The sequence below is a fragment of the Canis lupus genome, chromosome 19 (genome assembly GCF_048164855.1).
Source record: "Canis lupus baileyi chromosome 19, mCanLup2.hap1, whole genome shotgun sequence".
Taxonomy (NCBI): domain Eukaryota; kingdom Metazoa; phylum Chordata; class Mammalia; order Carnivora; family Canidae; genus Canis; species Canis lupus.
The window spans coordinates 34,908,362-34,935,642 of NC_132856.1; the positions used below are offsets into that span (position 1 = coordinate 34,908,362).

Genomic DNA, 27,281 nt, shown 5'->3' on the forward strand with positions numbered 1-27,281 from the left:
TTGTTTCTCTAAACCATTAATGAAAGGTTAGGGGGATTCTCTGCATTTTAGCAGTTGAAGGGGATGAAGACAGTAGTCCTCCAGGATGGTTGGTCCTGCCTGGTGATTCCCGCTCTGGGTCAGAGACATTCCAGGTGGTGGGCAGGTGTCAGCTTTCAGACAAGCCACTGAGGCTTCCCACCAGTCTGGGCAAGGCCAGGCCACGGAGAACTTGCAGTGGAGAAAGATTGCAAACAGGCAGGTCCTGTCTTTGGTTTGTGAACCTGAAGTCAGATATATTTAATGACCCTGCACCTATGTGTATAATTGTGTATTATTATTGGCAAGAGTATTTTTTTTTTATCATTGTGATTAAAATGGGGCTTTGGTCTCAGGCACCCTGAACTTAGATCTGTGTGACCCTGGCAGGTGACTTGACCTGGTTAGGATTTAGTTCCTGCATCTGGAAAAGAGATCATTGGTCAATACCTCACAGGGCTGATGTGAGGCTTGAATGTGAGGCCAGGTGGAGTTTGGGTACAGAGCCTCGTGTGCGGTAAGCCCTTCTGCCTGTGGAGATGTGGTCACCTGGGGCAGGTTAAGGGATGTGTGGCTCTGAAAAGGTATCCCCTAAATGTCTCCCTCAGTCCTGGCTGGGGTGGTTGATGGGCTAGATCACTAATGTGAATTCCTATCTCTTGGAGGTCTTAATTCAGAAGGGCAGCTGGCAATGGCCTCACAAGAGACAGCTACTTGATTAGATGTCACTCCCTGCTTGAAACTGCCAATGGTCCTGGAAGTAAACCCTGATGTTCTGACCTGGCCCCTTGCTTATCTCTTCTCTGTGTGTCCCTTTTTTTCTCTATGGCCATACCAGAATTTTTTGAGATTCCTCACTTACGTGTTCCTGCCTTGGGGCCTTTGCATATGCTGTTTTTTTTCTGCCTGAAAACACCCTCTCTCTGTCTCCACCCATCCTTTGCTGTCAAAACTTCCTTGACACTGTCTACTCTGGTCTAGGTCCTGACACCTGCCTTCAGCAGCACTTAACTCAGCTTGTGATTATGTGATGGGCCCTCCTGCCCACAAGAATGGCTGCTCCTTGAGGGGGCGCTGTGTCATTTACAGAGACCTCTCTTCTGGGCTGGGCTCAGATTCTACTTCTTGAACCTGGCTTGGGACCCCAGCCCTACTACTCAGCAGTCACCGGGGCAAGGCATCTCATCTTCCTAGTCTTCAATTTCCTCATCTGTTGGGTGGGGGTAAAAATGCATCTATCTTATGGGGTTATCATGAGGATAAAGCAGGTGGACGGCATAGCCTAGTGCCTGGCACATGGCAGGTGCTCAGAACCATTAATATTTGTCTCTGATGTCATCAGGAGTAAGTAAGCCCACTTCCCAATAGTAAATTTTAAAAGGTTTCAGGGAGTAGTAAACTTCATCTTAGAATCACCCCTGTGGGTTGGGTGCCTGCTACTGTGCCAAGCACCATGCTGTTGCTGCATTACATCACATCGTCCCACTGGGTCTTTGGAGCTTAGGTGACATCCTACATCAGGGCAGGGCCCCAGTTAGATTTGAACTCAGGCATTTCCTACTCCAAAGCCCCCCTCTGTCTTTGCATTCCGCTGCTCATGCTTGCTTCTTAGGTTTTCCTCTAACCCAGATTATGAAAACAGAAAGGGTCTGTTTTCAAAGACACCTTTTGCTAGTCACTTGAAGAGCATTGCTTAGGTTCAAACAGTAAGACCAGCACTTTAATCCTACAGGCATCCCCAATCCCCTGGGTGAGGGCTGTGCCAGGTTAGTGTTGCTTGTTGCCTGGATGCTCCACCCCCTCCCTCTCACCAAAAGGGAGGAGGCATCTGTATGCCTGTAAGGTGCTGCGGGCAGAAGAGTTGAACACCTTTCCCCATAACCCCTGTTCCAGGTTTATCTTTAGGAAATAACCAGAAATGTGTGCCAAAGTTTATTGTGTGCAGGTTTTCATTGCCAAGCTTTATTTGTCCTGGATACTGAGAAATGAGGAGCAAAGTACCAGTCAGACTGATTGTAAGAAGGCGCCTTCGTACAAGTGGCCCTTAAAAGTTGTGTTGCAGATTGTTTTATGACAAAGGGAAAAAGACTCACGGTAGGTTAGGGGAAAAAGAAAGGACACCAAACAACAGTGGTTACTGCTAGGTGGTATGCTTGTGAATGAGTGTTATGCTCTTTTTAAGCCTGTCAGTATTTTCTACGGTTTTAAAAATATTTATTTATTTTTAGTAATCTCTATGCCCAGTGTGGGACTCAAATTCACCACCCTGAGATCAGAGTCACTTGCTCTGCTGACTGAGCCAGCCGGCGCCCCTCTACATCGTTTGGTGATGAGCGCTATTCTATCGTCAGAGTGTTTTAAATGTATGATCATGCCTGACAGTGCTGATGATACTGGGTAGGCACTAGGAGGTGTCTCATCCTTGCCCTTGTCTCCGTGGTGCCTTCACACGAGGTCCTTTCCACAGCTGTGCTGCCCAGTGCCTGGCCTGGGCCCTCCACTTTCCTGCCAGTGCTCAGTTGCCTATCCTCAGCCCTCCCACATCATTTGCTCTTCCAGCGAGCAGGTGGGGACCTCTTGCGGACACCCTGCATTCCCAGTTACTGATTAGTGAGGTGACTGCTCTGGCCCCATTCCAGCCTGTCTCACAGAGTTAGAGGAGATGAGGCCGAACTCAAGAACAGGCCCCCCTGAGTTATTTCAAGGAGAAAAATGCGCATCATCAATATCTTCTGGCCCCTCTGCCAGTTTCCAAACTTGGTCGATAGAAACCCACGTTTCTTGCCATTCCTTCCCCACTCCGCTACCACACCAAAGGGCTCCCATTGGGTATATCTGTTCCCCCTCCAAAGACTCCTATAATGAGGCCAAGAGCCAAGCTCCCTCTTTCCCCAGCTCCCTCCACAGGGCCAAGCATGGCTTGGGTGGGAGGGGATGGCTGGTGCATATAAACCCTTGTGGGATTAAACTGATTTGTTTTAGTCTTCCTATCCCACTTGCAGATCTGTTCTGATTTCTGCAAACCCTGAATTATAAAACAGGAAGTCAAAAAGTTTACCTTTAGTAATAAGAATAATGCACATTGTCTTTACTGTGTATAAGAGACTTTCCTACCTCAGTCACAGCAGCGGTGGGATCCCATCACCTCTGCCTGAACCTTTCAACGGTCAAGGTCTTGTGTCTTACCCTGGCCATCAAGGCCTCCCTAGCTGTGTTCTTCTGGAACTGTTCCTCTCCACAGACTCCCAGAACTGTGCCCTGTGCTCTCCCACTTCTAGGCTTCCGTATTTCCTGTTCTCTCCCACTGCCTTCCTGGTTACCCCACCTCGTCAGGGCTCAGCAGAGGCCCACTTCCCACCGGAAGTCTTTCTAGGCCTGAAGTGGGGCCAGTGCTTCCCCAGGTGTGTCTCTCTCTACTCCCTAACTGCCCGGTGAGGGGTCTGAGCTGTGAGCTCCATGGGGTCAGGGTCAGTGTGTCTTACCGAGATTCACTACTATTCCCCAGAGCCCAGCACAGTGTGTGGCATGTAGCAGATGCTCAAATCATTATTAAATGGAATCTGATGGAAATAAAACTTTTATCTTGACAAGGCTGCCTGGGTAGAACACCAGGTATTGACTTTGGGTCTGAAGCTCCCGCTAAGCTCTGGGGCAGTGGGGGAATGGAAGTCCTTTATTATTCCTTAATAAACATAGCTGGTAGTAATAGGGATCTTTTATAGTGTGGAGGAGGTAAGGGTAAGGGAGAGAACAACAAAAGAGGTTTTGGGGAAAAGGCTTAGGACTAGGGGTCTGGATATATAGGTTTTGCTGTCGGGAATGGAGTACTGCCGAGGGTATGTGTTCCTTGAACAAGAAATGGGTGGGTCACGAGGCACTAGGTTTGGGGTCAAGGAGTCCCCTTCAAGTTGTAGTGGAATGAAGTTGCAGCTGTTGAAATGAAAGTTGGTTTGCTGAAGATGCTTAGTCTCTGGCCGAAAAGTCAGGATGCAGGCCAAGAAGAGGCCTCCCAGAACCAGGAGGTCTGTGCCTGCAACAAGACACAGGCATTCCAAGGAAGAGTCTCAGCCATGTCAGATCAGTCCTGAACACCTCCTGCTGGTCATGGGAGCCTAGGCTGGGAGGTCTGCCTCTCAGAGGCTGCTGTCAGGACAGGTGCCTCCCAAGGAGGCCTGAGCAGCCCCCTCTTGCTGTGAATGAGGGGGTGGTTAGAGACTGAGGAGTTCTACTCACAGGCTGCTCTTGCCACTTGCTGGAGGGTCAGCCTGGCAGGAGCCTTGATTCTTGGGCTGTTCCTCTTTCCTCTGACCTTGGGGCTGGCTTCACTCTTTCAGGCTTCAGTTTCTTCATCTGGGAAGCAGGCCTGCACAATTCCTACACCTCACAAGGCTGTTAAATATAATGTTAAAATAGATCCACCCAGGGGCACCTGGGTGGCTCATTCAGTTAAGCATCTGCCTTTTGACTCAGATCACAACCTCAGGGTCCTGGGATGGAACCTGGGGTCGGGCTCCCTGCTCAGCGGGAAATCTGCTTCTCCCCCACTCTAAAATAAATAAATAAAATCTTTAAAAAAAATAAAAAATAAAACGCACACCACTGAAAGCAACCGCTGGTGAATTTCCGATTTTTACCATCACGGTTTGTATTTTCATAAGAGCCATACAGTGTAGGGCATTCTTTATTTCTGATTGTATGGGGTCCCGAGGACCAGAGGCGTTTATCTGTTGAATGAATGAACATAGGAAATAGTTGTATTTGGATCCCCAAATTTATTGGGGGAAATAATTGGATCCCCAATTTATTTCCGCACGATGACCTAGGCCACTGGAGGCGGCTCTGCGTGGGCTCACAAACCTGTGATTCTCTCTCTCTCTCTCTCTTTTTTTTAAAGATTTTATTTATTTATTCATGAGAGAGAGAGAGCGCAGAGACTCAGGCAGAGGGAGAAGCAGGCTCCCTCAGGGAGCCCGACGCGGGGCTCGATCCCGGGACTCCAGGACCACACCCTGGGCCAATGTCAGGCGCTAAACCGCGGAGCCACCCAGGGATCCCCCAAACCTGCGATTCTTGAGGACTTTCTGGGGGCGCGGGGACTGGCGCAGCTTGCGTCTCGTCCTCCCTTTCACCCCCACAGTCCGGGCGCGACCCGACGCGCTGCAGGTCGGCTTAGGGCGGGGTGGGGGGGGGGCCCAGGGGGTGGGGGCCCCACGCCCAGGCTCCAGCCATCCCCGGCCAGGGCAGCCCCCGCGAGGCCAGGCCCTTCCTGCTCCGGTCCTCGTCCGCGAGCCCGTCCCGTGGTGGTGGGGGGGGGGGGGGGGGCGGGGAGCGCAGGGGCCGGGCTGCACACCCTCCCCCCGACCGGTACACTCGCCCTCCAGAGTCGGGATGAGGTAGCGGGGGGCCCGGGCCGGGTCCTCTCCCGCGTCCTCCCAGGGACCCCGGCGCGGCGCGGAGGGGAGCGCCCTGCAGCAGCGGCCGCCTCCCGCCCACGTGGCCGCCGGCCTCCCCGCCCCCGCCCCCGCCCCCGGCCGGCCCGGCCCCGCCCCGCCCGGGGAGCCGCCCCCGCAGCCGCCGCGGCCGCCGCAGCCGTGCGCCCTCCAGCCCCGCGGGCCGAGCCGAGCCGCGCCGCGCCGAGGTGAGTGAGGGGGGCCGGCCGGGGACCCCGCCCCTCCAGCGGACCCTCCCCAGCTCGCGGCGCGCCGGCCCGACGGCTGGGGGCCGCTCTCGGGGGGCTGGCCTCCCCCTGGCCCTCAGCCCCCGCCCGGAGACCCCCGCCCCGCCTCCGGGTCGCCGTGGCCCGTCCCGGTGCCCGCAGCGGGCTCTGCTGCGCCCCCGCGCCCGGCGCTCGGAGCGCACTTGGGGCCCGCGCGGCGCAGGTGGGCGGTGCCGCCGCCTCCCCGAACCCGAACCCGAACCCGAACCGCCGCTCGCGCCGGAGCCCCTGACTTTGGTCCCGGAGCTCTTAAGCGAAAGTTCTCGGAGCCACTTCCGGGGAGGGAGGCGCCACCTGTCCTCTCCCTCGGACTCATCCCCAGCCTTGCGGGGCGCCCACAGGTCAGCGTCGGGCGCTGCTCGTCGTGGCTCGCGGAGCTGCGGGTCACCCCGCTTCGGGGAACCGGGCTTGGGGCGCGTTGCGGGCCCGCCCGGGGCCCTCGTGCTGGCGGCTGCATCTTTTAAATTACGCGGCCAGAGGGATCCTGAGAGAGAGGCGCGGGAGGCGGACCCCAGGGGTTTAGGGTGAATCTCGGGGCCTCATAGCCAGGAGACCGGGGAGCATTTTCTGAATGTGGAATTTGGGCCGAGCCGGGTGGAAACGGGCTGCTTTGGGCTCTGCCGTAGCGAAGAGCTGTGCTTGCACTGGCAGCTTCATCCTGGACTTGGATGTCGCCGAGACAGAGCGACTTGTTCCTAGAGGAGCCTTTCTCCGTTTAATGCTGGAACCAGGCTTGCTTCCAGCACGGGGCAGAGATGTGAGAGCTGCCAAATAGTAGTTGTCCTGGATGCACCACCGGCAGGAACTTATTTTAAAGCATTTCATGCGCAACACGGGGTGTATGTGCCTTCTTTCTCGGTTGGGGTGTGGAAGAAGGGGGCTTTTCTATAAAATTTGTCTTAGCTGTATGGTCTCAGGCAAGTTACTTCACCCATCTATGCCTCAGTTTTCTCATTTGTAAGAGGGGGGGTGATAAAAGTACAAATTCAGGGTTGTGTAAGGTTAAAGTTCTTAAAATTGTGCCCGATATAGGGTAAGTTCTACTTATGTTAGTTGTTCTTGCTATTATTATGGCTGTCATCTGTCTAACATGGCATCCATGTGCCCAGCTCCCCGGTGAGGGGAGTGGGCAGGTTCTTGCTCCATCTTTTGCTAAGAACCGGAGTTATTCACACAGTGGTGTCCCCTTCAGCACTGGAACACTTGGGCTTTGCAGTTAGTTTCCTATAGTTGAGCAGCCTTTTGCAAAACGTGTCTCAGAATGTCAGATTAGAGATGACCTTTGTCAAGGACGCTGCTGGGAAATGGGGTCTCTAACCTTCCCTGGAAGCTCTAGGGTGGGACTGGATATTTGCCTCTGTGAGGGGGAATGGATGAGGTTCCACTTGAATTCCTTCAGATCTTGGGCTCCACCCCCACCCCAATAGGCTGACATCATCTAATCTCTGTGAGTGTGGGAGTGTAGTGAGGGGCCAAGGACTTAATCTTGTCTGTTCTCCTCTATTCACTAACCTCCAGGAGACTGTCCCCTCCACCAGTGAAGCCTGCACCAGCTTAGCTTCTTTCTTTTGGTGTTAATACCACAGGCAGGAGTTCTGAACCTGTCACTCCAGGGATTTCCCAAAATTGACATGAGATCCTCAGGGCACAGGTGCATATTTTTCCACAGAGTTCCCTTTTCATCATAGTCTGCAAAGGGCCTGCCCCCCCCCCCGCCCCTGCACCAAAGGGGGCTCTGACCTGCTGGTGGGGAATTCTTACCCTTTGTACAGGAGCAGGCCCAAGTGCTTACGGCATCAGGGTGTCAGCATTACCTCTGTCTCCCAGAGGTGGAGGTGTACACATGTTGCTTTGTGCCCTTGCTCAGGGCACACCTCCCAGTGGAAAATTCAAGTCTGCCTTAACTTGAGAAAATCTGATAAAGAAGTCAGGGAAAGGAGAAGGCAAGCTGACGAAGTAGGAACTGTTGGCCGTGGTGGGGCCATTAGGATGGGATGCAGTTCATGGAAATTTGAGCTCAGGTTGTCAGGAGACTCCTCAGAGTCTTTGCACATGCTCTTCCTTCTGCTGAGCACACTTTTCTTCCACTTCATCTCAGGCTTGGCTCTATCTTTCCCTTTAGCTTGGATGTCTCCTCTGTAGAGAAGATTCTCCTGACCATTCTGTCCCCCTATCAGTACCTGCTACATTCTCCCATTGTATTTTATTCATGGAGCTTACCTGAAATGGTCATACTCATGTATCTATTTATGGGTTTATTAACTGCATCCACCCAGGAGAATGTAGTTCAAGATGGTAGGGGTGTTGCCCTCTTTACCACTGAACTCTGACCCCTGACCCCCTGCATACAGCAGATGCTCAATAAATGTCCCTTCGTGACAGAATGAATGAGCATCCACTGAGTGAAGTGTGGTGAGGCTGAAGAACATTTTTTTCTTCTTCAGTAAGCTCTACACCCAACATGGGGCTTAAACTCACAACTCACAACTCAGCTAGCCAGGTGCCCTGACCCTAGATATATATAAAAAAATTAATCTTTGGTTACATTATCTGAATGGTTTGTACAAATATTTTCTGAATCATATCACTTCGCAAAGGTTGAACAGGTTGAAACTTGAGTGAAAATGAAATGCTTTTATATATGATTCTAATTAATTGAGTCCATTCACATTGCTGTGTGGGAGATCACCAGTGTGGTGGGTGGAGTAGGGTCTGTTGTGGAGAGGTTTGGAAGTAAGCTTTGCTTTCTTCTTCACTTTAGTGTACATCATTTATTCAGTTATGAAAACGGGTACATTTTTTCTTTAAAAAAAAAAGACTGAGGAAGACTATAGTTATTTGGAGTCATATTTCTACACGTGCCTTAGCTGCTTAACTCACTTACTCAACTTATTCAAGAATCATTTATGGAGGGAGGGGTCTGACACTGGCCACAGAACCATCATGAAGACCACATCATGAAGTGTTCCTCCCTTGTGGTATTTACATCCCAGTGGCAGAGATGGACAATCGACAGCTAGACCTATAATGTGATATCAGGGAATGTGGTCAACGTAAGAAAGAGATGAAACTGGGTAAGGGGATCCAGAGCAGAAACCTAGATGAATGAGGGATTGCGGATATCTAAGAGAAGACAGTTGCATGCACGTGGACCCCAAGGTGGTGGTTGAGTTCTTGGTTTGGCCAGCCAGCTCTAGAGCCCAGGACACAGTCTGTCTCACTGGGGAAGGGGGAAGGGAAGTGAGGAACCTCCCTCACCTCCTCCACGGATCCTAGCAGGTGCCTGGACTAAGATCTCGGCTCCATGTGCTCTCATGGTTGACCAGAAGGTTTGTGCCTTCCTTTCCAGAGGGACCTGCAGTGATGTTTCAGTGTTTCAGTGTTTCCTGAAACTGCCAGCTGGGCAGTGAGTATGAGCCTTGGGGGCACTGCTGGAAGTATAACCTTACACATAGTAAGACTTGCTTCGCCTCACCACTCTGGCCATGGACCTCCTCCTCTTTTATGTCATTTGATTCCAAACACCTCATCACCTGGTGGGAACCACTTAGAGGGAAAGTAGTTTCTTAGCAAAGCTTTGATGGAAAAAAATGAAGTGATGAAAATGTATAGGATCATGAACCAGGAGGTGCATGCTTTCAGTTCTCTCCATTGAGTGGTTTATTGGTTGATTATTTGATGCTTTTTAACAAAGCATAAAGGAGGCATGACAGGGAGGCTTCTTGGAAAAAGTGACATCTAAGGAAAGAAAGGGGTGGCTACAAGTGACTTCTATTGGGGGGATGGTAGGAAGAGGGAACAGCATGTGCAAAGGTCCAGATAAAGAGTTACTAGCTCTCAAATGATGCCAGATTTTTTTTTTGAAAGATTTTATTTATTTGCGAGAGACACAGAGGCAGAGACATAGGCAGAGGGAGGAGTAGGCTCCCTGCGGGGAGCTTGATCCCAGGACCCCAGGACCCCTGAGCCAAAAAGGCAGATGCTTAACCACTGAGCCCCCGGGGTGCCCTGATGCCAGATTCTCACTGGTTATAGCAGTGTGTGTGCAAGCACACGTGTGTGTGCCCACATTTTGGAGTATTGTGTGGAAAAGGAACTGACATAGAAGTCCTCAGTAAATGCCAGTCGATCGGAATGGCTGTGCCTTGTGCTACTGGGCTCTGCACTGACATCCTCATATATCATCTAGAACTGTCCTTTGACACAGACCCTCTTAGTAACCCCATCTTCCTGACCAAGAAAAGTGAGGTGGGATGTGATGAATAACTTGCCAACTGTGTCTTTCTGGAACTCTGTTCAATTGTATCGGGGGAGGTGGAAGTGAGGGGGATCTTTCCAGAGGATTGATTCAATGATGTGAAGAGAATTGGGTGCTTTTAAATAGCTCTGGCAGGCCTTGCTTTGGTGTACAGCCCCTGCAGAATGTCATCTCTGAGAGGGCAGAGGCGCCCCCCACCAACTTCTCAGTCCCTGGCATGGTGAGGATTTGTTGAGGTGTCAAGTGGATGCTCCAGGATCTCTGGTGGCCACGGAATGACAAGGCTGGAAGAGACCATAGCTTTCTTTCCCCAGGTGTCTCCTGACTTTTCCAAGGTGGAACCTCAAGTCAGGGCAGAGCTGGACATGTGGCCCAAGTCAAAACCGAATACTCTGAAAAGAGAGGCTGGGGACATCGGCCAGAGATGAAGGACAAGTAGGCAGCTTGGCACCTTGCCTGGCTCATCTAGCTAAAGAACAAGCTAGTTATTTAATGGCTCAACTCTGTTATTTGTCCCAACAATCCACCTCCATTTCCAGCCAGCATGTGATAACTCTGTGTGTTGGGATTTGCTGCTCCTGCTGATAGAACCCCAGGCTCTGAATTCATCTTCAATTCTGAGCTTAGTCTTATCCTGGAAGCTGGGGTGGTCACCCAGTACACGAGCTGACTTTAAGGCAAACTGATGTGTCTGGAGGTGTTAGAAGTGGTGGTTGGGGTTCCAGTCTAGCTCCAGCATAAGTTACTAGTGGAGTGACCTTGAGCAAAGTGCTTGACCTCTCCTAACCTCAGTTTCCGTATCTGTACATGGGGATGGTGCTTGGCTGTACCTCATGAGTTTGCTGTGGAGATTGATGAGCAGAGTGAGTATCCCCATCAACAGCTCCTGGGCAGGTAGGGCTGGCTGTGGTCATTATCTGGTGACCTAAAATGGACACAGGTCACTCTGTCACTGTGCTGTGCTCAGAAAGGTTTGCTCAAACACACTGGGAGTTCTTCATTCAGGTTTGGAAGCTTCTCCAGGGGTGGGTGCTATGGTTTTTGGAGACTATTGTATTAGGAGCCAAATCTGGTTAGTAGAGTCAAGGGTAAGTTTATGGTGAGACATGTGCTAGGTGTGAAATGGCATGAGACTCTCTGCTCACCATGGCCCACCCTCCTGTCCCATCGTCTCCCAGGCCTCCTCCACTACAGTGGTGGCCTCCATGTACCCATGGCCCTCAGAACGTGGCTACTTCAGTGGACTGTTCTGGTTCATCTTCTCCACACCCAGGCCTAGGTCATCTGCTAGACCCTCCAGCGGAGCTGAACCCAGTGGCCCTCCAAATACCTCAGAGGCTTTTCCCCTTCACAGTTTTGCACCTGCTGTTCTACTCCTTGGAATGCTTTTCACTCTTGTCAATTTGTAGAACCTCGCACACTGCCTACTTCCAGGGGCTCTTCACTCTTTCCTTCCCTTTTGACTAGAAAAGGAAATGCTCCTTTGCACAAGAAACCCTGGCTATATTCTTCATGTACATGAATGCAAACAAATCAGAAATTGTGGAGTAAAAAATGAAGTTCCACCTGCCTTATCCCTGGCTTGCTTCCAGAGAGAACATTTATGATCAGCTGATTGTATATTTCTCTTATGTTTTCATGTGCAGGTGTGTGTACCTGTGATATCTTTAAAAAACCAACGTGATGAGCTCATTTTAAAAAAAATTTAAAAAGGTTTTGTTTATTTATTTGAGAGAGAGAGAGAACACTTGTGAGCAGAGGGGAGGGAGAGGGAGAGGGAGAGACTCTCCAACAGACTCTGCACTGAGTATGGAGCCTGATATATGGCTCGATCTCATGACTGAGATCATGACTGGACCAAAACCAAGAGTCAGACACCCAACCAACTGAGCCACCCCTTATGGGCTCATTTTATACGCATTGTTCTCCAATGAATTTTTCCTCCAAGAGTGCTTTCTCTGTATACATCTCCCCTCTTTTTACACCCTCTCTTCCCCTAAGGGAGGAGTGGTGTACAGGTTTGTGTGGACCTGTATTTTCAGTTCTCTCAGGTATATACCTGCAGTGATATTGCAGGTCATATGGTGACTCTATGTTTAACATTTTGAAGAACTACCACACTGTGTTCCAAAGTGGCAGTACCACTTTGCAATCCCACAAGTCATGTTTGAGAGTTTCAATGACTCCACATCCTTACCAACACTTTTAGTCTACATCCTTTTTAAAAAAAATAATTGCCGGGATGCCTGGATGGCTCAGCGGTTGAGCGTCTGCCTTAGGCTCAGGGCGTGATCCCAGATCCTGGGATCGAATCCCGCATCAAGCTCCCTGCATGGAGCCTGCTTCTCCCTCTGCCTGTGTCTCTGTCTCTCTCTGTCTCTCATGAATAAATAAATTTAAAAAATCTAAAAAAAAAATTGCCATCCTAGTGCATGTGAAGTGTTGTCTCATCATGGTTTTGATTTTCATTTCCCTATGGCTAGTGGTGTTCAATATCTTTTTTTTAAATTTTTTTGAAGTGCAGTTTTAGTTTTGGTTTTCCTTTTAATAATAAAATTGAGAGGAAAGTACAGAGATTTCCTTTATACTTCTGTTCTCACACATGCACAGCCTTCCCCAATATTAGCATCACTGACCAGATGAACCTACACGGGCACAACGTGTTCGTCTGAGGTCCATATTTTTTTACCTAAGGGTTCACTCTTGGTGTTGTGCCTTCAGTGGGTTTGAACAAATGTATAATGATAATTATACATACAATTATAATATCCTACAGAATATTTTCACTGTCCTAAGAATCCTTCTGCCCCCTGCAACCACTGATCTTTTTACTATCTCCATGGTTTTGCCTTTTCTGGAATGTTATAGAGTTGGGATCATACAGTAGGTAGCAATTGGTTTCTTTCACTTAGTGACATACATTTCAAGTTCCTCTGTATTTTTTCATAGCCTGAGAGCTCATTCCTTTTTAGTGCTGAGTAGTATTTCATTGTCTGCATGGACCACAGTTTATCCATTCACCTACTAAAGAATATTTTGGTTGCTTCTAAGTTTTGTCAATTATGAATAAAACTGCTATAAACACCCTTGTGAAGGATTTTGTGTGGACAGAAATTTTCAGCAACTCAGGGTAAATACCAAGGGGTGTGATTGATGGATTGTGTGGTGAGAGTATGTTTGGTTTTGTAAGAAACCCGCCAAACTGTCTTCCGAAGTAGCTGTACTATTTTGCATTCCCACCAGCAACAAATGAGAGAATTTCTGTTATTTTACATCCTTTGCTAGCATTTGGTATTGTCAGTGTTTTGGATTTTGGCCGATCTAATAGGGGTGGGGTGGTATCTTATTGCCTTAATTTGCATTTTCCTGATGACATATGATGTGGAGCATCTTTTCATATGTTTCCTTGTCATCTGTCTTCTCTGGTGGCGTGTCTGTTAAAGTCTTTGGCCCACTTCCAATTCAAGTTGTTTGTTTTCTTATTGTTGAGTTTTAAGAGCTCTTTGTATGTTTTGGATAACAGTTCTTTATCAAACGTGTCTTCTGCAAATATTTTTTTCTAGTCTGTGGTTTGTCTTGTAATTCTCTTGAAATTATCTATTGCAGAGCAGAACTTTTAAATTTTAGTCAAGTCCAGTTTATAAATTATTTTTTTCATGGATTGTGTTTTTTTGGTATTATAGCTAAAAAGGCATCACCATACCTAAGGTTATCTAGGTTTTTCCCTATGTTATCTTCTAGGAGTTTTATAGTTTTGCAATTTACATTTAGGTCTCTGATCCATTTTGAGTTAATTTTTGTGAAGGGTGTAAGGTCTGTGTTTAGATTCATTGTTTTGCATGTGGATATTCAGTTTTTCCAGCACCATTTGTTGAAGAGATTATCTTTGCTCCATTGTTTTGCCTTTGCTCTTTTGTCAGAGATCAGTTGACAGTGTATATGAGAGTCCATTTCTGGGCTCTCTGTTTTTTTCCATTGATTTGTTTGTCTATTATTTACTAATATCACACTATCTTAATTATTATAGTTTCATAATAAGTCTTAAAGTCTGGTAGTGGCAGTCCTCCAACTTTGTTCTTTAGCATTGTATTGTTTGAATATCTTTTCATGTGCTTATTGGCCATTTGTATATTTTCTTTGGAGAAATGTCTTTTCAAATCTTTTGCCAATTTTTAAAACTTGGATTGTCTTTATTATTGATTTGTAAGGGTTCTTAATATATTCTAAAGTTAGTCCTTTATCAGATACATAATTTTCAAATATTTTCTCCTAATTTGTGGGTTGCCTTTTCATTTTTTTGGTTGTATTCTTTGAAGCCTAGAATTTTAAGTGTGATGCAGTTCAGTTTATTCATTTTTCTTAAATTGCCTGTACTTTTGGTGTCATACTTAAAAGAAATGTTTGCCTAATCAAGGTCATGAATATTTATGCCCCAATTTTCTTCTAAGACATTTATAGTTTTTAGCCCTTAGATTTAGGCCTTTGATCCATTTGTGGTTAATTTTTTTATGTGATGTAAGGTAGAGGTACAACTTCTTTCTTTTGCATGTGGATATCCTACCGCCCCAGCACCATTTGTTGAAAAAACTATTCTTCCTGTTGAAATCTCTTGATGACCTTTTAGAAAATGAATTAGCCATAAATGTGCATGTTTATTTCTGCCCTCTTAATTCTAGTGCATTGGTCTATATGTCTATCTTTATGCCATACCACTGTCTTAATTACTGTAGCTTTGTAATAAGTTTTTAAATTGAGAAGTGTGAGTCTTTTTTTTTTTTTTTTTTTTTTTTGAGAAGTGTGAGTCTTCTAACTTTGTCCCTTTTCATAATTGTTTTGGCTATTCTGGATCCCATATGAATTTTGGGATCAGCTTGTCAATTTTTACAAAAAAGGTAGCTGAGATTTTAATAGGGACTGTGTTGAATTGGGAGGTTGGTGGGGAGTTTTGCTAGCTTAACGACATTAAGTACAGATCCTGATGCAATGCATCACTTGTCCATTGATGGGTTGACACTCAGTGTTCTACCCTTCAGGTTGCAAAGACAAAAACCTGGGGATACCAGTGTCTCTTTTCCTTGTTGAAGAAAGTGACAAGTATATTGTAGTGTCTGATCTAAGTCTAGAGACCTTGGATGAAACACTTAACTCCTGAATGTGTGAAATGGGAGTGCATCTGGCACTGACTGAGCGAGCATATGGCAGACCTGGCTTTCCTTTATCTGAGGGCATGTTGGAGATCTCTAAAGATCCTCCCATACTCCCCTGCCTTCGTACTTGAGAATCATGGTGAGAACTGCCCCCCACCCCAACCCTGGAAGCACCAGGGAGTGGTGGAAGGTATTGGAGTGAGGCCACGTTTTTAACTTGTTTCATCTATTGGGCAAATGGGTAGGATTTCATTTAAGGAAAGGGTTCTGCTGCTAAAGCAATTTTTACCACCTCCCATCAAAGTGGCATCATGGTTTGAAGAATGGGATAAAAATAAGAAAGGGATACTATCCTATATTAGAAGATTAGTTTACACCTCTACCTGCACTTCTGAATTCCAAATGTCATGGTTTGTCACAAGTCACAACTATTTTCTTACAGAAGAAGAAATAACAAGTGAAGCACCTATGTGTGTGTCAATAGGAATCTGGTTTTCCAAACTGAGGGAACAACCCAAGGAACTACATTGGGAAATGTAAATCCATTCTACCTCAGCGTGCTCTTAGCAGGGGTGAGGGGCTCCATTTTAAACAAAATGGTGCTACTGTGTATGAGAGATTGGAGTTGTTTATCACCGTTGTCTCAAAAAAAGCAATTAAAGTGTTAATTTGCGCAGAGTTTCTAGTTTGTTTCTGGAGGGGAAAAATTTTTGTGCAACACAAGTTATTTTGAGATCTTCAAAACCCAAGTTCCTTTGGTTTAGCAGGTTCCCTTTACCCAATCTGTTAGATCAAGCAGTTCATAAGGATTTTATTTCCATTCTTTAGTGAGGGGAGTGTGTGCATGCATGTGCACATGGAAAGTTAGGGGAAAAACACAATGATATAACCCAAGTCCAGAATAAGGAAACATGTTACAGAGCTGAAGTTCCAGTCTCAGAAGATGCAGCCTAGCTGCCCTTGTGTAACCTCTTTCTATGACACATCTCTCAAAGGGGGGATGTGGGGGTGTGGGGAACTGTTTCTCTCCAGCATGGCTTTAATTTTACAAAAGCCCTATGCAGTCTTGCAAACTCAAGTGGTTTTCTCAACAGATCACTCCTATTTCATACGTCCTGGGCTGGGCAGAGCCTCACTAATCTTTGGCCAGCATTGTGAGTCAGAAAATATTTAAATGACCGCCGGGGCCTTTGAGGAGAGAGAATTGGCAAATGACTTTAGGAGCTAGAGTGACTCTTAAACAGCACTGCAGTAAATGAGTGGCAGGACTGATACCGGGGTGAGCAATTCTGTTTTATTACACTAATAAAGAAAGTTATATTATCTTTTTGAATGAGATAATAATGATGATGCTACCAAATTCTTCTGAGCACTTATTATGTGGTGGAGTCTGGCCTTTCCTACCTGTGTTTGACTGTGATCTGTTGTAAGACATCAATCTAGACTACAACCTGGTGTGTGTGTGTGTGTGAGCACACACGTGCATGCCAGCATATGCGTATCTGAAACAACAGTTTGGTGAGACAGTACTTACCTAATGTATGTTTCGCATCCTCTGATCATTCTTTTCAAAATTAACAAATTTATACTTTTCAAAAAAATGATGGCTGTGAGACCCACTAGAGTTATTTCATGCATAGGGCAAAACCTACTGTTTGAAAACCACTGTGCTAGACGGTTTGCTGTGTGTTTTACATGTACTATTTCATTTAATCCTCATAAAAACCTCATGGAAGGGATATTATGATACCCGTTTATGGATGAAGAAACAAAGGCATAGAGAGATAACTTGCCCAGGGTCACACTGTGAGTGAATAGGGTCATGAGTTCAAGCCCCACACTGGATGTGGAGTTTACTTTAATAGACTCTTGATATCTAGAGTCACACACTCTACCAACTAAGCCAACCAGGTGACTCTTAATATCCTAATGAGTTGTTATATATTGAAAAGATAGATACAAAATAGATATAAAATTAATACCACTTATTTAACTTAAAGTTGCATTTAAAAACATGTACATCCATTATGATAGTTTTTAAAGTAAATTTTATTTATTTATTCATGAGAGACACATAGAGAGAGAGGCAGAGACCAGGTAGAGGGAGAAGCAGGCTCCATGCAGGAAGCCCGATGTGACATTCGATCGTGGGACCCCAGGATCACACCCTGAGCCGAAGGCAGACGCTTTAACCGCTGAGCCACCCAGGCATCCCCATTATGATGGCTTTGATCAATACATAGATACTATTCTTCCTAGGTTGCTGTATTTTGTGGGTTTCTAATTTTTTTGGGGGGGGTTCTAATTTTTAAAAAGGATTTATTCATTTAGTCAATATATGTAAGATATATATGTATATTTCCTTTTTTTAAAGATTTTATTTATTTATTCATGAGACACACACACACACACACACACACACACACACAGAGACAGAGACACAGGCAGAGGGAAAAGCAAGCTCCATGTAGGGAGCCCGATGTGGGACTCGATCCTGGGATCACGTCCTGACTAAAAGCAGATGCTGAACTGCTGAGCCACCCAAGAGTATATATATATACATCTCCAAGGAAGAGGAGAGAGAGTCCCAAGCTGACTCCACACTGAGCACAGAGTCTGCCGTGGGGCTTGCTCCCACAAACCTGAGATCATGACCTGAGCTGAAACCAAGAGTCAGACACTCAACCAACTATACCACCCAGGCACCCCATGTAGGTTTTTTTTTTTATCTCCTTAATCATCTGATGACTTGCAATTTCATGCAAGTATAGATAATAAGGAATAATTTCCGATGGAAAGTAAGTTGTTTTGGAGGTGTATTAGTCCAGTATCTCCGGAGAAACAAAACCAACAAATTCAACAGGATGTCTAATATATAAAAATATATAATACATATTGTAATATATAATTTATAGTGATATATAATGTGTACATACATAATATATGAAGTATATAATGTATGATGATCTATGGTATAGAATATATATATTATCCAACAGCATGTATGCTCTTCCTCTCGCTCATGATATGTATATGTATATATTATCACATATACAGAGCAAGAGAGGGAGAGGGAGATACATATTTATTTTAAGGAAGTGGCGATTCCTCTATGTGATTGTGGAGACTTGGCAAGTTTGCAATCTGCAGAGCAGGCTGGCAGGCTAGAGACCCAGGAAAGGCAGTTCAAGTCCAAAGGCGGCCTGCTGACAGAATTGCTTCTTGCTAGGGGAGGTTAGTCATTGTTCTACGAAGGCCTTCAACTGATTAGACCAAGCCCACCCAAATTATGAAGAGCAATTTGTTTTACTCAGAGTCTACTGATTTAAACGTTAATGTCATCTAAAACAAACAAACAAACAAACTTGAATCTTCACAAAACTTCTGGAATAACATTTGATCAAATATCTGGGCACTATGATCTAGACAAGTTGACACATAAAATGAAGTATAACAGAGTAAGATACTGTTTGAAGTTGTTCAGAAGAAAGGAAAAAGGCAGTGGGAAGCTTGAGTGTGATATTGTTACAAATAGAAGGGTGTTTCAGAAACAACTCCCTCTCCCATGATGATTGCCAAATAAGCCCGTCCCTGGTTCCCGTGCAGTTAGAGAAGCCCAGCATGGGGTGGCAGATGGGAGGGGGTGGCAGGTGCAGATTTTCTTGCTTTGAGTTGAATGGATTTTTCTTAACATTTCTCTTTTAGACCAGAGACCTGAGAGTTCATGGCTCTAAGTAAATAGAGCCATTTATGTGCAGCCAGCGGGTGTTGGTTCAGTGGATTTCTCTGTCCGGCTGTGTGTGCTGATGTAGCATTTGTATCTCAGCCTAAACTTGGAAGACTTTGCTCCCCTCTCCTGCACCACAAGCTACCAAGTGACCTGTGGATTGCTGGCCACGGGAACTCTCTGGGGCTGTTTGGGTGGGAACTCATGCTGTCTATGAGAACGTGGTATCCAGACAATATTAAATTCATTATTTTTTCATTTTCTCTTATTTTTATGAAGGTATAATTCACATACCATAAAGTTGATTCTTTTCAAGTGTGTGACTTAGTAGTTTTTAGTATATTTGTAAGGTTGTGCAGCCATTACAGTTCTCTAATTCCAAAACATTTTCATCACCCCAAAATATAGCTTTTGGTTTGAAAGTAATTTAAGCATTTGAGAACACTGCCTGCTGAATCAGTCGTATCAGCAAACAAACATACTGTTATTTCTCCCAACTTAAAAAAGAAACCCCACAACCAAAATCCTCTGTTCACTCTATTTCTTCCTCCAGTTATGCCACCATTTCTCTTCAGTTTAGAACAAAACTTCTTGAAAGAATTGTTTGGGCTTGCTGATTCTATTTCTTTGCTTCCCTTCCCCTCTCACTTGTTAAAAAAAATTGTAATAAAATACATATAACATAAAACTTACCATCTTGACCATTTTTAGGTGTCCAGTTCAGTAGCATTAAGCATATTCATATTGTTATGCAACAACTTTTTTGTCTTGCTTGATGGAAACTGTTCCCATCAATTCTCCATTTCTACCCACCCCCGCTCCCAGCCCCTGGTAACCACCACTCTCCTCTTTCTCTGTGACTTTATTGACTTTAGGTGCCTTATATAAGTGGCATCAACAGAAATATTTGTCTTTTATGTGTATATGGCTGGCTTATTTCTCTCTGTATGTCTTCAAGATTCATTTATGTTGTCGTACGTGTCATTATTCCTTTTCTTTTTAAGGCTGAGTCATGTTCCATGGTATGTATATACCACATTTTGTTTATCCATTCATCCGTTGAAGGCTGTTGGGTTGTTCCCACCTTTTGGCTAGTGGAATAATATTGCTGCCCTGTCCTCCTGGGAACCCATGATTCCCACCAGGTTTGGGTTCCCCTCATGAACGTCTCTTGCCCAGTTCTGCCATGTTGCTCATCCCAATGGCTTATTATCTGGCCCCACGCCCACCCAACCTGGCAACCAATTGTGTTTGACACCATTTTCTTTTTTTTTTTTTAATTTTATTTATTTATGATAGTCACAGAGAGAGAGAGAGAGAGAGAGGCAGAGACACAGGCAGAGGGAGAAGCAGGCTCCATGCACCGGGAGCCCGATGTGGGATTCGATCCCGGCTCTCCAGGATCGCGCCCTGGGCCAAAGGCAGGCGCCAAACCGCTGCGCCACCCAGGGATCCCGACACCATTTTCTTTAAAGCTCTATCTTTATCTGATTTCCAGGGTATCTTACTTTGGTCTTTTAACCACCTGCCAGTTAACAGCAACTCCATCATTCTGATTGTTCAGACCTGAAGCCTGGGGTGTCATCTTTGACTCTTGTGTCTTTTATCCTCACTCTTATCAGAAAATCACACTGTGCATACTTTTAAAATAAACCCAGAATGTGGCCCCTGTTTACCCATTGTCCAAGCTACAGTTCACTCTCACCTGAGTGACTGTGGCGATCTCTTTGCTGGTCTCCCAACCTCTGTCCTTACCTCCTTCCAGCTTGTTCTTAGTTCACAGAGGGATCCTCCTAAAGCGGTGGGTAGATTACCATTCCTTTGCTCAAAACCCTCAAAGGGGTCCCATCTTAGAGCAGAAGCTAATGTCCTCACAGTGGCCTACAGGACCCCCACAATCTGGCCATGTTTCTCCTATTACTCCTTCCTTAGTTTGCTCTTCCCCTCATTACCCCAACTCCAACTGAGTCACACTAGCCTCAATGTTCTCCTCTAATTGGACACCCCGGGATCTTTGTGCTTCCTGCTGCCTCTGCCTGGGATTTCTCTTTTCCTGATGTTGACAGAATTTGGCCCTTCACTTCCTTCAGCCTTTACTCAGATATCATCTTCCCTAACTGTCGTATCTAAACTACTACCACCCTCCCCAATATCCCTCTCTCCCTTCATTGGTTTATTTTTGTTTCCTAACTCCTGTTACTATCCAGCATAGAGGATATTCTGCTTATTCATCTTGTTTTTTGTCTGATTTCCTCAGTGGAATGTAAATTCCATAAGCACAGGGTTTTCTCTTCTGTTTTCTTTCCTGCCATATGCCTAGCACCTCACCTGGCACCAAGTAGACACTCAGTAAGTATTTGTTGAATCAATAAATGAAGATTGGGGAAATAGAGATACAAAGTCATTTATGATTCTTCCATTATAATACAACTCTTGCCCGTATTTTTTCTTACCTGTTCATATAGGTAGGTATGTGTATATCTGTATCTCTTGTCTTTTCCCACCAGGCATTCCTGTACAAACTTTTTCTTCTTTTCTTTTTTTTAAGTTGCTAGATAATCTTCGTGACTATTACTTGTTAAATAGCTACATAATGCTTCACTAAGTGGATGTAGCAACTTCATTTATTTAACCTTGTTTTGTTCAGTACTATGGGGCAGCTTCCAATCTGTCTCTATGGTAGATTACACCACAGTGAGCATCGTGTTGGGCATTTTCCTCTCTTCCCTCCCTTTCCTCTGGAAGGAGTCCCCATTCTCTCAAGCCTGGGGGGTACCCAGGCTGGGCCCATCATGGTCTCCACCCCCTGACTGTGGTGACCGGTTTAGAGCTGCATATAGGACCAGCCAGGCCAGGCCATGGGCTTCTCCAGCTCATCCTAAGTTGCTCAGAAGTGACAGAGAAGATACTCAGATGCATCAGGGTCCAGAGCAGTAAGGCAGGGCCCCAGAGTTGGTGTGGTGACATCATGTGGAAAGGGTTGGTTGGGTACATCATCTCTGGATCAAGTCACTTGATTGAGCTCTTCCAGTATCCTTCCAAAAAACCCCCCTTTACACCAATCTAGATGGAGTTGGATTTCTCACTGCAAGGAGGGGGTCTAGACGAATCCAACCAGTGGAACATCTCCCTCATTCCCTTTTTCAGTTGATCTTAGGCCAGAACAAGGAAAGATGTTACAGACCTAAGTAAGGCATTGCTTGGGGCAGAAAATGCATGTGGGCAGAGCAGCTCCATGTCTTTGTCATGACTGGAGAAACAATGTAAAAATGTCATCTGTCTGGGTTCAGATGCTGGCCCTGCCATCTGACAGGAGTAACCTCAGTTTCCTTATCTGTAAAATAAGGATGAAAATCATCTCAGGGAATGGTTTGGAGAGAAGGACTCAAACACATACCTGCACACCCATATTCATAGCAGCGTTATTCACAGTAGCTAAAAAGTGGAAACCACCCAAGTATCTGTTGGCAGAGGAATGGGTAGACAAAATGTGGTAATTACAAACAATGGAGCATTACTAGCCATAGAAAGGGAGGATGTTCAGACACCTGCTTCCACAGGGAAGAATCCTGAAAACGTGCTGAGTGAAATAAGCCAGACACAAAAGAGCAGATACTGTATGATTCCACTTACACGAGATTTCTCGAATGACAGATTCTTGGAAACAGAAAATAGACCAAAAGTTACCAGGGCCAGGGGAGGGGAGAATGTGGAATTATTGTTTAGTGGGTGCAGAGCTTCTGTTTGTGAAGATGAAAAAGTTTTGGAGACAGACAGTGGTGATGGGTGTACAATATTGTGAATGCACTTAATGCCACCGAATTGTACACTTAAACATGGTTAAAATGGTAAATTTTATGTTACATATATTTTCCTATAACAACAAAAAAGTGTCAGAGGAGTTAGAGGATGTGAAATGGGTATGAGTATCACAGTGAGTCTCTCCTGGGCTTTTTCTTCACAGGTTAAAGTTAAATCAAAATGGAGCACACAGAAAAAATGACAAACCAGGCAGAGACAAAAAAAAAAAAAAAAAGAGATGGTGTGTGTTTGAGGTGGGTAAAGTACCCACAAGAGCCCCAAGGGTTCCTCTGAGATCTGCTGCAGCAGGCTAGAACCTGGCAGGGCAGGAGCAGGTCACCCAGCCTGCATGTGCAGATGGAGTGTTCCTCGTGACCGTGGGCAGGTCAGTCAGGTCCCTGGGTCACATGGGCCCAGGCCAGACTGGAGCCCTTGTGAGTCACAGCTCAATCCCCAGAGAACAAAGGGATGTGGCAGGGAGGGGCTGGGCTGTGACTCAGAGGCCACCGCTGCCCTGAGCTTCCTCCAGGTATAGCCACCCCCCCAACTCCCTGATTCGGCTCCCCTCTGTGGGAGTGGATGCAGGTGTACCCACTTCCTGTGCAGACCATGGCAAAGGCTCCCCAGCAGAAGCTGAAGTTGTCCAGCGCTCTTTTGCAACTCCTTTTGGGAAACACAAATCACAGCAGCTATACGGATGGAGCCCTGGGTGTGTACTCTCGCAGCTCAGGGCCCTGCACACTTTGTCTCCTTTGCGTCTCTGTCTCATCCCATCAGCTAGTTGGCTTTACAGAAGAGACCATGGGCTAATGAGGTGAAGCAGCTTGCCTAAGGTTACCCCTGTCAGGCTGCAAAGGGCAGAGATTTGGGAGACTGGACTTGCATCCATGCCAGTATACACAAATGCACACTTGTGCATACATATACATGTGCACGAAAGGTTAGACTCCAAAGTATGAGCTATCTCTAGGTCATAGGTTTAGAGAGAGAATTTTCATCACTTTCCCTTGTGCTTATGAAAGAAGTTAGGGAATACAGATAATATATTTTACAACAAAAAGGACATTAAATATGATTGCATCCTAGCATTTCAGGTCATTCTTATGGGTACTTTTGGGCCCTAGAAAAGTGGATGACATCACTCCCTGAGTACTGAGTGCTGCTCACTGAGCTAGACTGGGACTATCACAATCCTGACATTTGTGTTCAGAGTTTGTAAAACTGCATTGGCACTTCAAAAAGACCAGACTCATTGGAAACAAGTTACCCTAAATGTTATGATAGATAAAAAAGGCATAACATGGATTACCCCAAGAGGGAGAAAACCATAGTACTCATTTCCAAGGAGTTGTTTGTTCTGTGGGTAAAAGACATGATGCCTTGCTTTATGGAAAGAAATTTGCTCTTTTAAGATTTTTATGTGAAAGAGATTATGGGAAATATGTAACCTTCCTTGTTTTACAGTCACTTTTTGATGCATGTGGTGATGGACAGCCCTGAAAAGTGAAAGACCAATAAATATGAGCAAAAAGAAATTCACTTTAGTCAATAGTTTCAATCTTGGCTCCTGAAATTTTTATCAGGGTTGAGAATTTGCTGGCAAAACTGACTCATTTTGGCGGCCCCTCCTCGGTCTTCGCCTAGGAAGCATTCATTCATTTGTCCACACGTGCACTGAGTGGTATGATGGCTAGGGCTTACTTCATTGGGAGAGGTGTAGAGGAAAGAAGATTAGGAATGAGTTGATCATTGAAGATGTATGATGGGCACATTTCTTTCTACTTCTGTGTATTTAAACTGTGTCATTCAGAAAAAAGTTAAAATAGGCATGCCTGGGTGGCCCAGTTGGTTAAGCATCTGGCTTCCGCTCAAGTCATGATCCCAGGGTCCCAGGATCAAGCCCCACATTGGGCTCCCTGCTCACTAGGGAGTCTCCTTCTCCCTCTGCACCTCCACCCACTTGTGCTTACTCTCTCTCTCAAATAAAATCTTTTAAAAATTAAAAAACATCTTTTAAAAAGTGAAAATATATAATATTGAGCTCTTATGTTGGGCCAGGCCATGTGCTAGGTGCTGGGGAGGTCTTGGTGGCCAAGACAGGCTCAGACTGCCCTTCTGGAGTCAACAGACAGTCTGATTCAGGAAACAGATATTAACCAAATTGTCACATGAATGCAAGTAAAATTACAGCTGGTATAAGAGCTGCAAAATCATGAGCAGAGATGTAAAGGTCTGCATCATTCCACCCAGGATTGGAGGAAGAACTGAGAGTCCTCAGCTTGAGGTATCACCAAGGGGGCAGGGTGTATGTGTGTGTGTGTGTGTGTGTGTGTGTGTGCGCGCACGCATGCTCACGGGCATGTGTATACCAGCACATTCAAGGCTGAGAATGGGTCTTTGCCTGGCCGAACCACAGTGTGATAGAAGGATTTCAAAGTTGACTGAATGCCCTTCGTCCTTTCAGAGAGCTCATGTGGTGCATGTTCAAGAGGATGGCTGAGATGTAGTAGAATTCTCCAGTGGATTCCAGTTCTGCTTAGAAAAAAATCCAATCTTGGTCTTACCCTCACCCACACACTCTGCCACTCCCTGTCGTGCCTTTAGCAAGATCCCAATCTCTGTTCTTTCTCAGCCCTTGAGTATGCCATTCCTCCCATCCAGAATGCTCTTATCCCTTCTCTTCTCAGGGTCAGCTCCTTTGCAGACGTAGGTCTTGGCTCAAATGTTGCAAGGGGGAACTTCCCTCAGTGCTTCTCCCTGTTTACTTTCTCTTCCCCCGTTTTCATGGTCTCTTCCCTAGGCTGAGAGCATGGTGATAACAGGGGCTGTGCCTGGTCATACCCTGTGGCCTCTCTAACTTCCTTGTAGATGCAGAGAGTGGGTACCCAGCAGATGCGACAGCCAGGTGCCATCTGACATTGTCTCTATGCATATTCCTACTTAACTGTTTCTGTATTTTATTATTAATTATTTATTATTATTATTTTACATTTTGTATCTTAAAAAGATTTTGGCCTATGTACAATTGTCAAAATGGACTGTGGGAATTTGTGGAAGCTTCCCCTGAGATGACAGTGGTTTGTATATGGTTTATGTTTAGAAGTTCTCTCAAACAATAGAGATGTGTACATCTGAATTTTGTTGGGCTACAGTGGTGAGCAGGAATTAGATGCTTCTGCAGGATCCAGTAAAGGCCAGTAAAGAGAAACCACATATACCTCTGGTGATGACAGCAATTGGTCCTTCTTGTGTTTGGTTTGTGGTCACAGTTGACAGAACTTACAGTACATGCAAGCCACCGCTACCTCATACCATATATATAAAAATAACTGGAGGTGAGTTGAAGACCTAAATGTGGAAGGCAAATCAGTGGGGCTTCTAGAAAATACTAGAGAAGAATGAAAATTAGGCTAGGCACAGATTTCTTAGACAAGTTCATAAAAAGCATTATCATAAAGGAAACAAGTTTGTAAAGTAGATTTCATTAAAATTAAGGACTCTATCAAAAGACACTATTATGAGAGTGAAGAAACAAATTGCAGTCTGGGAGAAGATATTTGAAATACATATGTCCAACAAAAGATTAATCTCTAGAATATATAAAGAACGTCTGCCAACCAATAAGAAACAGATAACCCAATATAAAAAAGACAAAAGGGGCAGCCCGAGTGGCTCAGCGGTTTAGCGCCGCCTTCAGCCCAGGGCGTGATTCTGGAGACCTGGGATCGAGTCCCACGTTGGGCTCCCTGCATGGAGCCTGCTTCTCCCTCTGCTTCTCTCCCTCTGCCTCTCTCTCTGCCTCTGTGTCTCTCACAAATAAATAAATAAAATCTTTAAAATAAAAAAGACAAAAGACTTGAGCAAACATGTCACCAAAAAGGATTCAAAATGACCAATAAACCTATGGAAAGGTGTCAGGAGTCATCAGAAGAATTTAACCACAATGAGATACCACTGTACATCCACACAAAATGGCTAAATGAAAAAGACCACCAATACAAGTGTTATTAAAGATAGGAAGCAGCTGGACCCCTCATACACTGCTGGTGGGGGTAGGAATTAGTACCACCACTTTGGAAGATCATGTTGGCAGTGTCTACCAAAGCTCAACATATGACTCTCTGTGCTGCAGCAGTTCTAGGTGTATACCCAAGAGAAATGAGTTCATATGAGTGCCTGAGGATTTGTACACAAATGATCATAGCAGCTGTATTCGTAATTTCTAAACCATGGGAATAATCCAAATAGGCATTTGGATATATGGGCATTAACAGCCATACCAGTAAGCAAATTGTCTATCCATGCAATGGAATATACTCTGCAATGAAAGCAAGCCTTTGGGTAGAGCAGTCACCAGGAGGGGCACGAGAAAGCCTTCTAGGGGCCTGGGAGTTTTGTATTTTGATTTGGTTGGTGACGACATGGGACTATAAATATCAAAAAACGTTATTGAGTTGTACACTTAAGATCTGTGTGGTTTATGTATGTTGCAAACTATTTCATTTATGTATTTATTTGCAAACTATTTTATTGATGTATACAGTGGGGGAAAATGTACATGGTAGTCTTTTTTCTAGAGTCCACAGCAGAAGGCTAGGGAGCTAAAACACTGTC

General features: G+C 45.5%; 1 protein-coding gene across 2 annotated transcripts in view; it reads left to right on the plus strand.

Annotated features, from left to right (window-relative positions):
* The first annotated feature begins 5,577 nt into the window (after positions 1-5,577).
* Positions 5,578-27,281, plus strand: part of ARHGEF3 (Rho guanine nucleotide exchange factor 3) — a 303,880-nt gene continuing 282,176 nt past the window's right edge. Inside the window, exon 1 of one of the 2 annotated variants that reach the window (XM_072785778.1) lies at positions 5,578-5,656. The gene's annotated coding sequence lies outside the window, so the exon portion shown is untranslated. The remainder of the gene's footprint in view (positions 5,657-27,281) is intronic. The other variant, XM_072785777.1, reaches the window with a different exon arrangement.